The sequence below is a fragment of the Mya arenaria genome, chromosome 14, assembly GCF_026914265.1.
Source record: "Mya arenaria isolate MELC-2E11 chromosome 14, ASM2691426v1".
Classification (NCBI taxonomy): Eukaryota; Metazoa; Mollusca; class Bivalvia; order Myida; family Myidae; genus Mya; species Mya arenaria.
The window spans coordinates 47,272,575-47,287,921 of NC_069135.1; the positions used below are offsets into that span (position 1 = coordinate 47,272,575).

The 15,347-nt window shown below is 34.7% G+C and overlaps 1 long non-coding RNA gene across 3 annotated transcripts; it reads left to right on the plus strand.

Moving 5' to 3' along the window:
- Positions 1–4,667: 4,667 nt before the first annotated feature.
- On the plus strand, positions 4,668–10,102 carry LOC128218426 (uncharacterized). Of its 3 annotated transcripts, none has more exons than XR_008258371.1 (5): positions 4,668–4,858; positions 6,667–6,869; positions 8,039–8,245; positions 8,725–8,837; positions 9,348–10,102. It is a non-coding gene; the product is annotated as an uncharacterized LOC128218426 (long non-coding RNA). The 3 variants fall into 3 exon arrangements; XR_008258372.1 differs by having other exon boundaries at positions 8,725–8,829; XR_008258373.1 differs by lacking the exon at positions 8,725–8,837 and having other exon boundaries at positions 8,907–10,102.
- The last annotated feature ends 5,245 nt before the right edge of the window (positions 10,103–15,347 follow it).

Here is a 15,347-nt window from a genome sequence, read left to right on the forward strand (position 1 = left end):
ATTTTTTAAGTCAAGCATGCTTTTTTATCCTGTGCCACCCGGTACGGCATATCCGTGTCAGTGTGTGAGAGAGCAGCTTTAAAGGTTGTAAAACGCTAAATGTGTTCGCATTTGTACGTTTAATTAATGTCAATATTTATTGGTCAGACACTTACGAAATGGTCGAAACCATTCATGAGCTGGGAACCACCTCGCCGTCATCATTGGACGGCCCGGGATTCGTCGTTCAATTGCGTTGCAATATGTATTCTAATCAACTATAATTGGCTCATTTCAAGACAATTAATTTTTGCAATCGGTCAATTGCAATTAAAGCGCTGCTTTAAAGGTTGTAAAACCCTTATAATTTTTGCATTTTCATGTCAATTCGGTAACACAGTTTTTAGGTTCTAAAGATTAGTCAAGAATTTTGAAAGCAATTCATCAGTCGACAATAAGTTCATCTCCATGTTTTTGTTTCTTTTAGTGATATTCTTCAATTCAGCAGCCGGCAATAATTTCATCTCCAACGAAAGATTGACTGATGTATGCGAAGTATGTGCTTTTCCTTTGTACTTTTAATTAATGTCAATATTTATTGGTCACAAACCTACGAAATGGTCACTCAGAATGGTACATCCTCGTCACTGTAGTAGGCGGTCATGTTAGACAAGAAAGGTTTATATTGAAATGACTTACAAAATGCTCCTTTCAAAACAATTAATTTTGCAATCGGTCAGTGTGTGAGAGTGCAGCTTTAAAGGTTGTAAAACGCTTAATTTGTTCGCAGTTTTTGTTTCTTTCAGTGATATTGTTTAAGTTTCTTCAGATAATTCAAGCCTTCTGAAATCAATTCAGCAGTCGGCAATAATTTCATCTCCAACGAAAGATTGACATAAATATGTTATGAAACTATGTGCTTTTCCATTCTACATTTTATTAATATCAATATTTATTGGTCAGCCACCTACGAAATGGTCGAAACCATTCATGAGCTGGGAAAAAACCTTGCCGAGAGCACCCATCCGTCATTATTGGACGGCCCGGGTACAAATGGCTTATTTCAAGCCAATCAATTTTTGCAATCGGTCAATGTGTGAGAGTGCAGCTTTAATGGCTGTAAAACCCATATATTTTTTAAGTCAAGCATGCTTTTTTATCCTGTGCCACCCGGTACGGCATATCCGTGTCACTGTAGTAAAGTCATGTGTCATGTTAGAAAAGAAAGGTTTATATTGAAAGAATGCACAAATGGCTCATTTCAAGACAATTAATTTTTTGCAATCGGTCAATGTGTGAGAGTGCAGCTTTAAAGGTTGTAAAACGCTAATTGGTTCGCAGTTTTTGTTTCTTTCAGTGATATTCTTTAAGTTTCTTCAGATAATTCAAGCCTTTTGAAACAATTCAGCAGTCGGCAATAATTTCATCTCCAACGAAAGATTGACATAAATATGTTATGAAACTATGTGCTTTTCCTTTCTACATTTTATTAATATCAATATTTATTGGTCAGCCACCTACGAAATGGTCGAAACCATTCATGAGCTGGGAAAACACCTTGCGGAGGGCACCCATCCGTTATTATTGGACGGCCCGGGTACAAATGGCTTATTTCAAGACAATCAATTTTTGCAATCGGTCAATGTGTGAGAGTGCAGCTTTAATGGCTGTAAAACACATATATTTTTTAAGTCAAGCATGCTTTTTTATCCTGTGCCACCCGGTACGGCATATCCGTGTCACTGTAGTATGTGGTCATGTTAGAAAAGAAAGGTTTATATTGAAAGAATGCACAAATGGCTCATTTCAAGACAATTAATTTTTTGCAATCGGTCAATGTGTGAGAGTGAAGCTTTAAAGGTTGTAAAACGCTGATTGGTTCGCATTTTTGTTTCTTTCAGTGATATTCTTTAAGTTTCTTCAGATAATTCAAGCCTTCTGAAAGCGATTCATCATTCGGCAATAATTTCATCTCCAATGAAAATTTGACATTAATATGCAACAAAGCTTTTCCTTTTACCTGTGCCATACGGAACGGCACATCCTCGTTACTGTAGTAGTCGGTCATGTAAGGTTTGTATTGAAATGATTTACAAAATGCTCATTTCCAAACAATTAATTTTTGCAATTGGTCAGTGTGTGAGAAAGCAGCTTTAAAGGTTGTAAAACGCTTAATTTGTTCGCAGTTTTTCAAATCAATTCATCAGTCGGCAATAATTTCATCTCCAACGAAAGATTGACATAAATATGTTATGAAACTATGTGGTTTTCCTTTGTACATTTAATTAACATCAATATTTATTGGTCAGCCACCTACGAAATGGTCGAAACCATTCATGAGCTGGGAAAAAACCTTGCGGAGAGCACCCATCCGTCATTATTGGACGGCCCGGGTACAAATGGCTTATTTCAAGCCAATCAATTTTTGCAATCGGTCAATGTGTGAGAGTGCAGCTTTAATGGCTGTAAAACCCATATATTTTTTAAGTCAATCATGCTTTTTTATCCTGTGCCACCCGGTACGGCATATCCGTGTCACTGTAGTAAAGTCATGTGTCATGTTAGAAAAGAAAGGTTTATATTGAAAGAATGCACAAATGGCTCATTTCAAGACAATTATTTTTTTGCAATCGGTCAATGTGTGAGAGTGCAGCTTTAAAGGTTGTAAAACGCTAATTGGTTCGCAGTTTTTGTTTCTTTCAGTGATATTCTTTAAGTTTCTTCAGATAATTCAAGCCTTTTGAAATCAATTCAGCAGTCGGCAATAATTTCATCTCCAACGAAAGATTGACATAAATATGTTATGAAACTATGTGCTTTTCCATTCTACATTTTATTAATATCAATATTTATTGGTCAGCCACCTACGAAATGGTCGAAACCATTCATGAGCTGGGAAAGCACCTTGCGGAGGGCACCCATCCGTTATTATTGGACGGCCCGGGTACAAATGGCTTATTTCAAGACAATCAATTTTTGCAATCGGTCAATGTGTGAGAGTGCAGCTTTAATGGCTGTAAAACACATATATTTTTTAAGTCAAGCATGCTTTTTTATCCTGTGCCACCCGGTACGGCATATCCGTGTCACTGTAGTATGTGGTCATGTTAGAAAAGAAAGGTTTATATTGAAAGAATGCACAAATGGCTCATTTCAAGACAATTAATTTTTTGCAATCGGTCAATGTGTGAGAGTGCAGCTTTAAAGGTTGTAAAACGCTTAATTTGTTCGCAGTTTTTGTTTCTTTCAGTGATATTGTTTAAGTTTCTTAAGTAAATTCAAGCCTTTTCAAATCAATTCATCAGTCGGCAATAATTTCATCTCCAACAGATTGACATTAATATGTTATATAAGTATATGTGTTTTTCCGTTGTACATTTTATTAATGTCAATATTTATTGGTCGGCCACCTACGAAATGGTCGAAACCATTCATGAGCTGGAAAACCACCTAGCGGAGAGCACACATCCGTCATCATTGGACGACCAGGGATTGGTCATTGATTTGCGTTGCAATTTGAATTCTCATCAAGTACAAATGGCTTATTTCAAGACGACTAATTTTTGCTATCGGTCAATGTGTGAGAGTGCAGCTTTAAAGATTGCAGGACGCTTAATTTTTTGTTTGCATTTTCTTGTTTCTTCTAGTGATATTGGTTAAGTTTCTTAAGATAATTTAAGCCATTTAAAAGCAATTCATCAATCGGCAATAATTTCATCTCCAAGGAAAATTAGACATTAATATGTTAAAAAGTATGTACTTTTTTTATCCTGTGCCACCCGGTACGGCACATCCTTGTCACTGTAGTATGTGGTCATGTTAGAAAAGAAAGGTTTATATTGAAAGGATCCACAAATTGCTCATTTCAAGACAATTAATTTTTGCAATCGGTCAATGTGTGAGGCTTTAAAGTTTGTAAAGCGCTAATTTGTTCCCTTTTTTGTTTTGTTTCTTTCTGTGATATTGTTTAAGTTTCTTAAGAAATGTCAAGCCTTTTGAAATCAATTCATAAATCGGCTATAATTTCATCTTCAACGAAAATTTGTTATTAATATGTTACAAAGTATGTGCCTTTAGAGAGCGGTATTTCAGAAACGCGACTAGTCGCCTGACACGACATATTGAACATGAATATATTAATACACACCACCTGCGTAGCAACAGAACAACTTACGTGAATGTGGGGCGTCAAGTATCTGCTTATGTGTATTTAACGCGTTATTGCCTTTTTATGACAAACATTGCGTGTTACTCTTAGTATAGTTGTACCGTTGCAATTCGGTGAGTTTTATTGAACAAAATAATGAAAAATAATGAAAGTATAGCATTTACATACGAAGTCATTTTACCCTACATCCAATAGTAAGCTACACCACATGTTTGCACCCCATGTGACGTCACACATATCCCGGCATTCAAGACTGACCCGGCAAACCCCGGCAAAGAACTTATTTTATGAATGAAAGCTATTAAGAAATAAATCATACGCGGTTAAAGAGTTCATGTCATGTAATATATTTATGAAATAGCTTTTATGTTTCAAATGATTTTTTTCAGCAGCAATCGAACTATTGTATTTGTTTGAGTAAATTATTTGATTATACCTATCACAGTGTGTCAACGTTATGCCTATTGTTATTTTGGACTATAGGGTGTAGTTTTTAAAGTCATACACAATATGGCGGCGATTATGCGGAAATGAAATTGAATGTTACTTCGAACACGTTCTTCTACAAAATAACTGACCTGTATTTAGTGCTATTGCTTAAACATCAATCGAAGCAAAAATGGCATCAATGTATGCGTCTAAAAATGTTAAATTTAGATGGAGACAATCCAGAAATGAGCTGCCAGGAAGTGATCGATTTCGGACACGAAGGTACATGTACATTAGTCTGAAATAATAGACGTGTTATACGGAATTCTTCCAATCCCTAACGTCTAAACGGTTTTGTGCAGAAAGCGGGGGTGTTTGAAAAATATTGAAATTGTATTAAGTGAAGTATTTTATGGTTGAAATGGATAATAAAGTAAAGATTTATATTCATATTTTACCATGGCAGTGCAAAGCTATTTTGCAAAAAAACAAGCATTTAATGCATTAAAACACATTATTCACCTTTTCATTAAAAGGAAAGTTGACTGACAGAGACAACAATTATGCCAAGTGGAACAACTTGACCCAATCGTAATAATTCGGCCACCTCCGACAAGCTTCGAGATAATACAATCGTAACAACTCGGCCTTGGCCGAACAATCTGAACACCTCAGCCAGTATCCAACAGGGATTGACTATCTCGAAGCTTACCGAAGATGGCGAGTTGTTACAATTGATGGCCGAAATGTTCCGATTGTTGTAAAATTGTGAACTGCAGCCTTGCAGGTGCCCTTCATGTATATATTGTTATGTTTTGACAGAATGAAATGAAGAAAAAACCATCAAACTCATAATTATTTGCTTGATATTACTTTTTGGTTACGGAATTTATATAAAATAACATTATCTGGTAATATTTCTTGTTTTTATGATATGTTATAGATGCAATATGCTTTAACCCGGAATCCCGATCGGAATAACTACCCACTTTTCGTACAAAACAATTTGTACGTGAAGGATTTGCTGTATCAAAAATCGTAAAAAAATCTGTCAACGTACAATTATTTGGACCTGAAGGTACATCTAGCTGATCTACATCTCTTAGTCTAAATATTTGTACGTTGACGGACTCTTTTTACGATTAAAAAAAAATGTATATATATATAGATATGGCAAATCCTTCACTACAACATCTTCATGTTACTTTCAATTCAGAGTTGATAATTTACTAAAATTATTTAGCATTTTTAATTGTTGTTTAACCTGAAACGTCTCAACCATCAAAAAAGAACATATATGCTTCAATAGTCTAAAAAAATAGACGTGTTATATGGGATTCTTCCAATCCCTTACGTCTAATCGGGTTTGTGCAAAACAGGGTGGGGGTTGAAAGATATTGAAATCGTAGTTAGATAAGTATTATATGTTTGATATAGATATTAAAGGTTTATATTCGTATTTTAGTTATTACCATGTAAGTGCAAAGATTTTTTTCACAAAACAAGCATTTAATGCATTTAAACACAACCATTTTACATCTATGTAAATCTATGCACCGCAGCCTTGCAGGTGATCTTCATGTATAACAGTTTATATCATTATGTTTTGACAGTATGAAATGAAGAAAAACACTCATCAAACTCATAATAATTCGTCAGCTTTAATTTTTTGTGTACATAACTCATATTTTAGATATATATAATTATCTGACCCGGAATCCCAATCGGAATAGCTACCCACTTTTGGTACAAAAAAATTGTATGTGAAGGATATGCCATTTCAAAATTTGTAAAAAGATCAGTTAAGTTACTATTATTTGGACTAGTGCTTCAAGTATTTGATTTATTGTCTCTATAATGTATAATGCACCTGTCAATTGTAGAGCCAAGCTGGGAGCTGCCTAAAAATCAGTTACCCAGTTAGCTCAGTTTGACAGATCTCCATGCAAGTGTTCACATGGTCGTGGGTTCAAGCACCATACCAGTAGCATCTTTTCTCAAAGGTTTACTTTAGAACCCATCATCCAGGAGTAAACAATTATGATTTTTTTATTAAATATTACAGGCCATGTTCTTTTGTAAACTTTCAGATTGAGAAGTGCCTGGATACAAGGCTAGTATTGTTAACATCATCTGATACAATCAACTGGAACAAAGCTGAAATGGCTGCCTGACCTGACTTAAAAATTGGATGGCAGTACATCAGACTAGAAGATTACAAGTATTGAGGTGGACAAAATGAAACCTGAGCCTACCAAAGCTGACAGATTGCACAAGAAACACATAAATGCAGGTATTTACTGAGATATTGTAATTATTTTTTGAAACTTCTCATTCATTTAGGAAGTTCAGTTGAAACAGAGTTGGCAAAAAAAATGAACAAAGGTATATACAATTTGAATTCTAATTCAAATGAGAACTTTACTGGCCAGCACAGAATGGTAAAATGCTAGTCTACCAATATAAATGTGCCTGGTTCGAATCAGTAAAGCTGATGAATGTGCTGGTTGTGTAGCCAGGATGTGAGTAGGTCTGCACTTGGCTGATAATGCATATCATATGTTTAAGCTGCACTCTCACAGATTGTGTGTTTTACCAACTCTTTTTTTATTTCTTGGTCTTGTAATGAATTATTTTATGTGAATTTCTGAACACTGGACATAACAGACAACTGGAAAAAGGGGATCGCTGCTTTCTTATATTAATTCAGTCAAAAAAGACAACTGAAAATATTGGAACGCTGTTTTCTTATTTTAATACGGTCAAAAAATGATGTTCTGTGCCAAAAATCTCATTATTAGTAAACCGTTAGTAATGCTTTTAACCATAAAACCAATAGTTACAAATGTAAATATAAAAAACATGATCTTATCTTTTGTCAGCAGTCTTATTTCATCAGTAATCATACTGCTTTTCATTAGCTTATTCCAAGCCAAAAAGTAAAAGAAGTTGTCAAAACCTTTAATCTGTGACTGAGAGTGCAGCACTCTTACAGATTTACTGTTTTTACAACTTTTGTATTTTTTGTCTTGGAACGGGCCAATTTATGTGAAAATGCATGTTAACCATTCATATAAGATTGCTGACAATAAATTTGTCAGAAAATGTTTATATTTAAGTTCAAAATGTTTTATGCATTTTTCTTAAACCTTTAGTAACGCTTTAAGCCATAAAACCTTTGTTTTCGACCTGAAATATGGAAGTCTGCAATCTAATATTTTGTCAGTAGTCTTATATCACTGGTTTGCAGATGTTTTAGCAAAAAAATAGGTCATTCCAAGACAAAAAATACAAAAGTTGTAAAAACAGTAAATCTGTGAGAGTGCAGCTTTAAATGACTAAATGTTTTGATTTGGCTCAATTTTCACCTAAAATCTTATAGTTTTGTGGCATCTAAATGGTTTGTTTTTAACAACATTACATGTGCATATGTATATATTTGTTCTTAAATTTGTAATTTAGATTGGAAGATTCATTCTCTGGAAAGTAGAAAAGGGCATGTTACATACTGTTATCACTGCCATGACAGAAACCATATTGAGGAGCTGGTCCACCTGTAGGAAGAATTGCGCTATTGGTTGGAGCAGCACTATTACCCAGCCATACACCAGCACTAAGTTTGTCATAGGGAGCATTTCTGAGCAGTTATGGAGACCACTAACTATGCAGGTATGTCATAATCAAAATCTTGGTTTTTTTTTTTTTTTATAATTTAGCATCTGTTGAGAAGAAATTTATTTCTAGATTGAAGGCACACACTATAGATTGATGCCCAAAAATATATTTCTTATTTTAATGCATTATCATGTCTAACTCATTTGACTTAAATGATCAAAGCAAAAAAAATGCAAATGATTAATCTGCAGATATACAAATGTAAGCTTTTTTAACTGGGGAAATTGTTGCCACTTGTCTATTAATTAAAGAACACATTTATAATTAATAATGTTTAATCTGCACACAAATCATATGCCTTCTTTGTTTTAACCATCAATGTCAAAGAGTCCAGCATGATAATGCATTAAATTGAAAAAAAATGCATTAATTTATATGAACCCTTTAAAACAAAGACATTTCCTAAATCCAATAAAAAAAAATTGAATATTGATGCAGAGTTCAGTTAGAATATAATATAACTTTTTTTGCAGTTGTTGCAGTGAAACTTGCACCAGTGTGTTTTCTGTGGAGATAAAAAGATAGGGCCATCCTTAAAAAATTGTATGTTTGCTGTAACGCTACCCATCATTTTTACAGTGAGTAGGTAGGTAGGGATTTTTTTTCCCATTGTGTGCCTTAAATTACTCAGTAAATAAGTTTCTTATCATTTCAGATTGCTTGACACTTCATTTTGGACAGACCTCATCCATTAATCCATTATCATGTAGTACAGTGTGATGACTATCATCAGACATGTCTCATTCCATCATCCTCATTTGGACAGATCCCATGGACACAGACTTAGATACTTCATCAGTGTGTCTACATAATTGTACAACAAACTCTTAGGATTACAATAAAAATAGTTACAGAACATTATAATAATAAATTTGGTATTTATAATGAACATCCAAAAGAAGTTTCCTGTTAATAAAGTCTAATGCATTGCATCATTTTTGTTTATTGGCTTTGTTTGAGTAACATTTTTAGAAACCTACTCACAATGTTCCTGGGCAATCTCAGTCATCCTGAGTTGTTTACCAGTTCTATAAAGTTCCCATACTCCTATCAGTAACTGAGAACGCAATTTTCTCAAAATGTTCATCTATTTCAGGGTCAATTGCGACATTTTCAGTTAAAGCGGAAAAGACATCAAACCAGGACTCGTTTGTGCTGAATTTTCTAATGGAGTTTCGAGCATGGAATATGGTTTCAGGCCCCTTTTTCTCGATAACTGTAACCGCAAAGGTTACACGCTCGTTCGTCGGCCATTTTGTCGATAAAAACAAAAGTCAACCGCATGACGTAATATAAATGAGCCGAAGGAAAATAATGAGCGGAAAGAAAATATAATGAGCGGAAAGATTATTTTCCGTACGCTCGGAGATGCGAAAAATAAAAATTCGTCCTGGAGGGCCTAAAAAAAAAGTTGAGTCGCGGTAATTTCGTGAGTCGGTCGCGTTACAGCAAACATTCAATTTTTTAAGGATGGCCTAGTGTCCAGCAATGAAGACCCAACTCAAGATCTGACCTTGTAAGGCCAATATGAAATATCTGTGTGGGAAAATGGGAAAAACCTGCAGTCAGGAATGCACGGAAATCATCAAAAGAACAGTGTTAAATTAATCTTGAATAACTTGACATTTATTTTGTTTGACATATTTATTCATGGTGCAGTGAAAACATTCTTTTTTTCTCATGGTTATTTAAATTTAGAATTGATAGGAGGGAACATCACTATGTAGTTTCATGTTCATAGTCAGATCAAAACCCATGTACATGCCCAAATGAGCATTCGAAAATATCAAAATGGTACTTGTTGTATGTAGTGTAAGTTAATTAACATAATAAACAAAAATATTTAATCAATTTCAATTTATTATGCCCCTTTCAAAGAAGAGGAGTATAATGCTTTGCACATGTTGGCCGCTACGTCCGTCTGTCTGACAGTAGACCAAAGCTTCTCTGGGTGATAACTCTACAATTCCTAGACCTATTGTCAAACTTGACATGAAAGTTTGGTTTAACCAGTAGATGACCCCTTTTGATTTTAGGGGTAATATGGTCAAAGGTCACAGTGACCTTGAATAGGAAGGTGTCAAACCATACATCTGACTGATAAGTTGACAATGCCTGCACCTATGGCTCTCAAACTCAACATGGCGGCTAAGTCTGACTATTAGAAGATCCTATTGATTTAAGGGGTCATTGGGTCAAAAGTCAAGGTCACAGTGACCTTGAATGTTAAAAGGTTGTACTTATTATGACTGGACAAAGCCTGCACCCATGGCCCTTGAACAACTTGACTTTGGGGTTGGGCCTGACCAGTAGGTGAGCCCTATTGATTTGTCACAGACCATTGAACGCAAAAAGCTTGCCTGTGTGACAACTCGACAAAGTCTGCACCCATGGCCTTCAAACTTGAAATTTAGGTTTGGGGTGACCAGCAGATGACCCCTTTGGATTTGGAGGTCAAGGTCACATCTCCAATATTGGTCATTAAAACTATGTCATTTACTTATTCCCTGCTGCTAAGAGGATACATGTTTATCAGCAAATATCAGCCATCATCTGAATACGAGTGAAAACTGTACCAACTACCCTCATACTTTGAATAGCATAATCTTAAAACTGCCTCAAAGGCATCTTTTGTCAATGAAAAACCAGCTGTCATTTCGGTCCATGCATATTTCATTCAATTGTCCAGATATTCTTGACAACATGGCGCTAATTAATGCTGCAGGTTTGAAATTTAAGACATTAGTTTTTTTTCTTCAGCACCATGCAGATTTATTAACACTTTTATAATAAAAACAAACTAGAAAACAAATTTTAAAGATATTAGTTTTTTTCATGGTATGATGCCACAGCACCATGCAGATTTGTTTTCACTTTTATATCAAAGAAAGTAACTCGAGCACAAATTTTGTAGATATGTGGACTCTGTTGATAGAAGTTCTGGGAGGCATTTTTAGGCTTGAAAGAGCATCATTTTAAAGTTATATTTTTATTATGTCCCTTGAATCCTGGGTATAGTTTGTATTGTATTTGCATTTTAAAGACATTGGCTTCAACAGACCCTAATGAAATGAAGGAATGTAATTGCTTACTGAAACTGTTATAAGCGACGTCATAAATTGAAGCAATTTTAACATAATTTGAATTAAGAATCTTGTAGGCCATTGGATACATGATTAAGTAAGGCCAATATATTTGTGCTTATTATAATCACATTTATCCTTCTTCATCTACCTTAAAGAGTGTCCATCATTTGTATGAAATCATTTGATCACGTTTCATTTGAAAGAACTTTGCGGTAGTGTTTGCTTGCTTCAGTTACGTCACCGACAGTCTTGCAGCGCTTTGATTCTTTGTCCGTGTGCCACCAGGAACGGCACATCCTTGTCACTGTAGTATGTTGTCATGTTAGAAAAGAAAGGTTTATTGCTCATTTCAAGACAATTTTTTTTTTGCAATCGGTCAATGTGTGAGAGTGCAGCTTTATAGGTTGTAAAACGAGATTTTTTTTGCATTTGCATGTCCATTTAGTACCATATTTTTAGTTTCTGAAGCTATGTCAAGCATTTTGAAAGCAATTCATCATTCGGCAATAATTTCATCTCCAAGGAAAATTTGACATTAATATGTTACAAAGTATGTGCTATTCCTTTGTACATTTAATTACTGTAAATAAATATTGGTTTAAGGCGGCTAATAGGTCGGCCGCCTACGAAATGGTCTTAGCCATTCATGGTCTGGGAAACAACATGGCAGAATGCACCCGCCATGTCCGTCAACATTGAATATCTGTGACACCGCATTTATTCGTCGTCCCCGTTGATTTGCGTTGCAATTTAAAGTCTCGTTAACAATGTCATCCTGCGACACCCGGAACGGCATATTCTCGTCACTGTAGTAGACCGATTGCAAAAAATAATTGTCTTGAAATGAGTGAGAGTGCTGCTTTCAATGTTGTAAAACGATTATATTTTTCGTATTTTCTTGTCCATTCAGTAACATTGTTTTAGCTTCTTTAGATAATTCAAGCCTTTTTAAAGCAAATTTTGACATTAATATGTAATGAAGTATATACTTTTCCTTTGTGCATTTAATTACTGTCCATAAATACTGGTTTTATAAACTAGATATTTTTAAATAGTAGGCACAGTGTCAAACTTTTTATTAAACTTATGTATTAAATTACAAATATTGAAATAAGCTTTCACCAAATTAATAACTTGTTCATCGGATTTCCAGCACATATTTTTTTCAGAAAAGCAATAAAAAAATTCAACACTTGCATCTTAAAAAAGTAGTCCACATCAAATTGATCATTTGTTCTTCGGATTTGCCGCAACTAAAATTCGGAAAACGAAAAAACAAACAATAAAAAAAACCCACTTGTTTGCGCCCGCACAAACTATTTGGCCGCGCATATTTATTTTTTGTTTACATCTGTATTTCCTCTATTTTCTCAATTTCGTTTACTTAGAATTTAAACCTTCAACGTCGACTTCGCCTTTTTTAAAGGGGCTCTCTCACGTATTGGCACCAAAAAAAGTTTTTTTTTTCTGTAACGAATCTCAGAATCTAATAGAATGTGTTACGCTTTGATATCATAATTGTTAAAAAAAAACTACCAAAATGTAAACAAAAATGTGTCGGAGACCGGGTTCGAACCCGTGTCGCCAAAATTGAAGTCCAGCGTCATACTGACTGAGCTACAAAGGCTTACTCTAATCGGGTGACATAATTAAGATATACACACTTTCCTCGGTAATATCACCTGATAACACCGACTAGCCAATCAAGCATAAGGAATGAATTCTACCTGGTAGACATACCCAGTAATCTTTTTTAATGGAAAAATACGAAGTAACTGCTAAACTTAAATATTTACACCTCAACTTCCATTCCTTAAATAAACGTCATTTCGGCAATTGCGTTCATCAATCGATGAACTTCGGACTCCACGCACTTCGACCAGCCCAATTGCGTTCATACCCCGATAATGACATCACGCCCGCAATTCATTCCTTAAATAAATTGTAAACTTTGTGGTACTTCAGTTAGTAAGTTTCAATGCATTGTACACATCGATTGCCAAGTTTATGTTAGTTTTCGACATTTTTTTTATCGCTATTTTATCATACGTGAGACAGCCCCTTTAATTCCTCGGGAATTCCCTCGGGAATATTTTGCAGGACGCACCGTTGTTTTTTCTATAACTTTCCAATTATTATGAGACTTCTGTCGTCCATATATCTTGTTGTCTAGATATACACACTCGTTGTAGGAATTCCAAATCTTTATACCGACTGTCACTTTTGCAAGTTCCCCAACTGCAGCGTTTTGTAACCATGTTGTGTTTATTTACTCTTAAATTACGATTGTTTTGCTAAAAACAGCGTTTAAATTTGGCGCTATCGATCACAGGTGTTCGTCACATAGCCTGGATATAGTAATACATTCTTTTTTTAAATATTTTTTTTATTTATTCATTTCGGTCAAGATAGTGAATACATGTCATTTAAAAAATTATTCCGCAATTTTTCATGAAAGAAAATTAGTATAATATATAAATAAATATAAGGTTAACATGTGCAAAAAATCATCAATTCCATACGGACCTTATCAATAGAGCATAGTTCCTAAAATAATTGAGATAATATAATACTGATTACTGCTCTGATAAGGTAAGATTCCCATCTACAGGAAAAATATAACTTTTATGCTAGTAAGATTGACCTTTACGCATATTCAAACAAAATGCACCGACCAGAAGCTGAAATTTGCCATTACGAAAGAACCGGGAGGTTGAAAAACAACTGATTATCCCCCCACTAAAACACGTTAAAAACAGACTGACATGCAAACTTTCCGTATGTATTACAAAGAGAAGCTTAAAATATCATTCCTATCGTTAAAAATTCGTTGAGTAAGACGCGCATTTATCGAAATCGAACGTTTTTTATTAAAGTATTTCTACTTTCACTTCGAATCACCTTCTTGCAATTTTGACCTTGACCGCGCACTCGGCTAGGACTTAAATACACGAAGCGTTTTCATTGGACGGCTACCATCGACTTTCCTTTGCTTCCCTTTAAGGTTTTATTCTGATGTCAAAACATAACCCTCGACTTTGATGCCATGTTTGACCATTTTTTTCATTTTTCAAATTGATGTTACGCATGTGCATAAGTGTGTAACGCTGGCTACGCCCCTGAAATTGTTCTGTTGCAATTTTGGGCAAATCATTCTCATTGGTATGCCTATCAAGCATCAAACATGTATGTCTAAAAAAGATCAATAAAAACAAGCCATCCCCTGCGAAAAAGGTTCATGAAGTTCATGAACTATTCCAAAAATTCATGAACTATTCCAAAAGTACATGAACTTCCAAATAAGTTCATGAACTTCAAAATAAGTTCATGAACTTTGAAAGAATTTTTGTGAAGTTCATGAACCAAGTATTGAAGTTCATGAACTATTATTGTGATAATTTATTAGTTCATGAACTTTTGACCAGTTAACTGAAAGTTCATGAACCACATTTGAAGTTGATGAACTTTTGATTAAGTTCATGAACTTTGAAAGTTTGTTTGTCAAGTTCCTCAACATTTTATTAAAGTTTAGCAGAACTGCAACGTAAGATTCAAGTTTGCATTTAAAAATATCTTTTCTAGTTGTTAATGTACCAGTCAGACAATTGTAACAACGCCCCCCCCCCCCCCCCCCCCAGGGCAGGGGTACCTCAGGGATTGAGAGGGGAACGTGAAATGTTTTTACCCTTCTTGTTCATCAACTTCGTATACAGATGATCTGAGATTTGTGGCTGAAGGAATATTCTTAACAAAGTGTTGAAAAACAAAAGAAGATTTTCTCATAAACCGAAACAACTGGTTCTGAAATATTTATTGGTTAAGATTCTTAAGAAATAGTTTTCCCATACAACTTTTGTTTTAGTGACCATGCTGTACATATATAATTGATAGGCATTCATAGTCGTTTATATGATTTTTAAACTTCAAAATTGACTTACGTTTTGTTTAAACAAATGTCTTGAGTCTTGGTGACGGTGTAGCGTGAGAATTATCAGACCGTGAGATTTGCA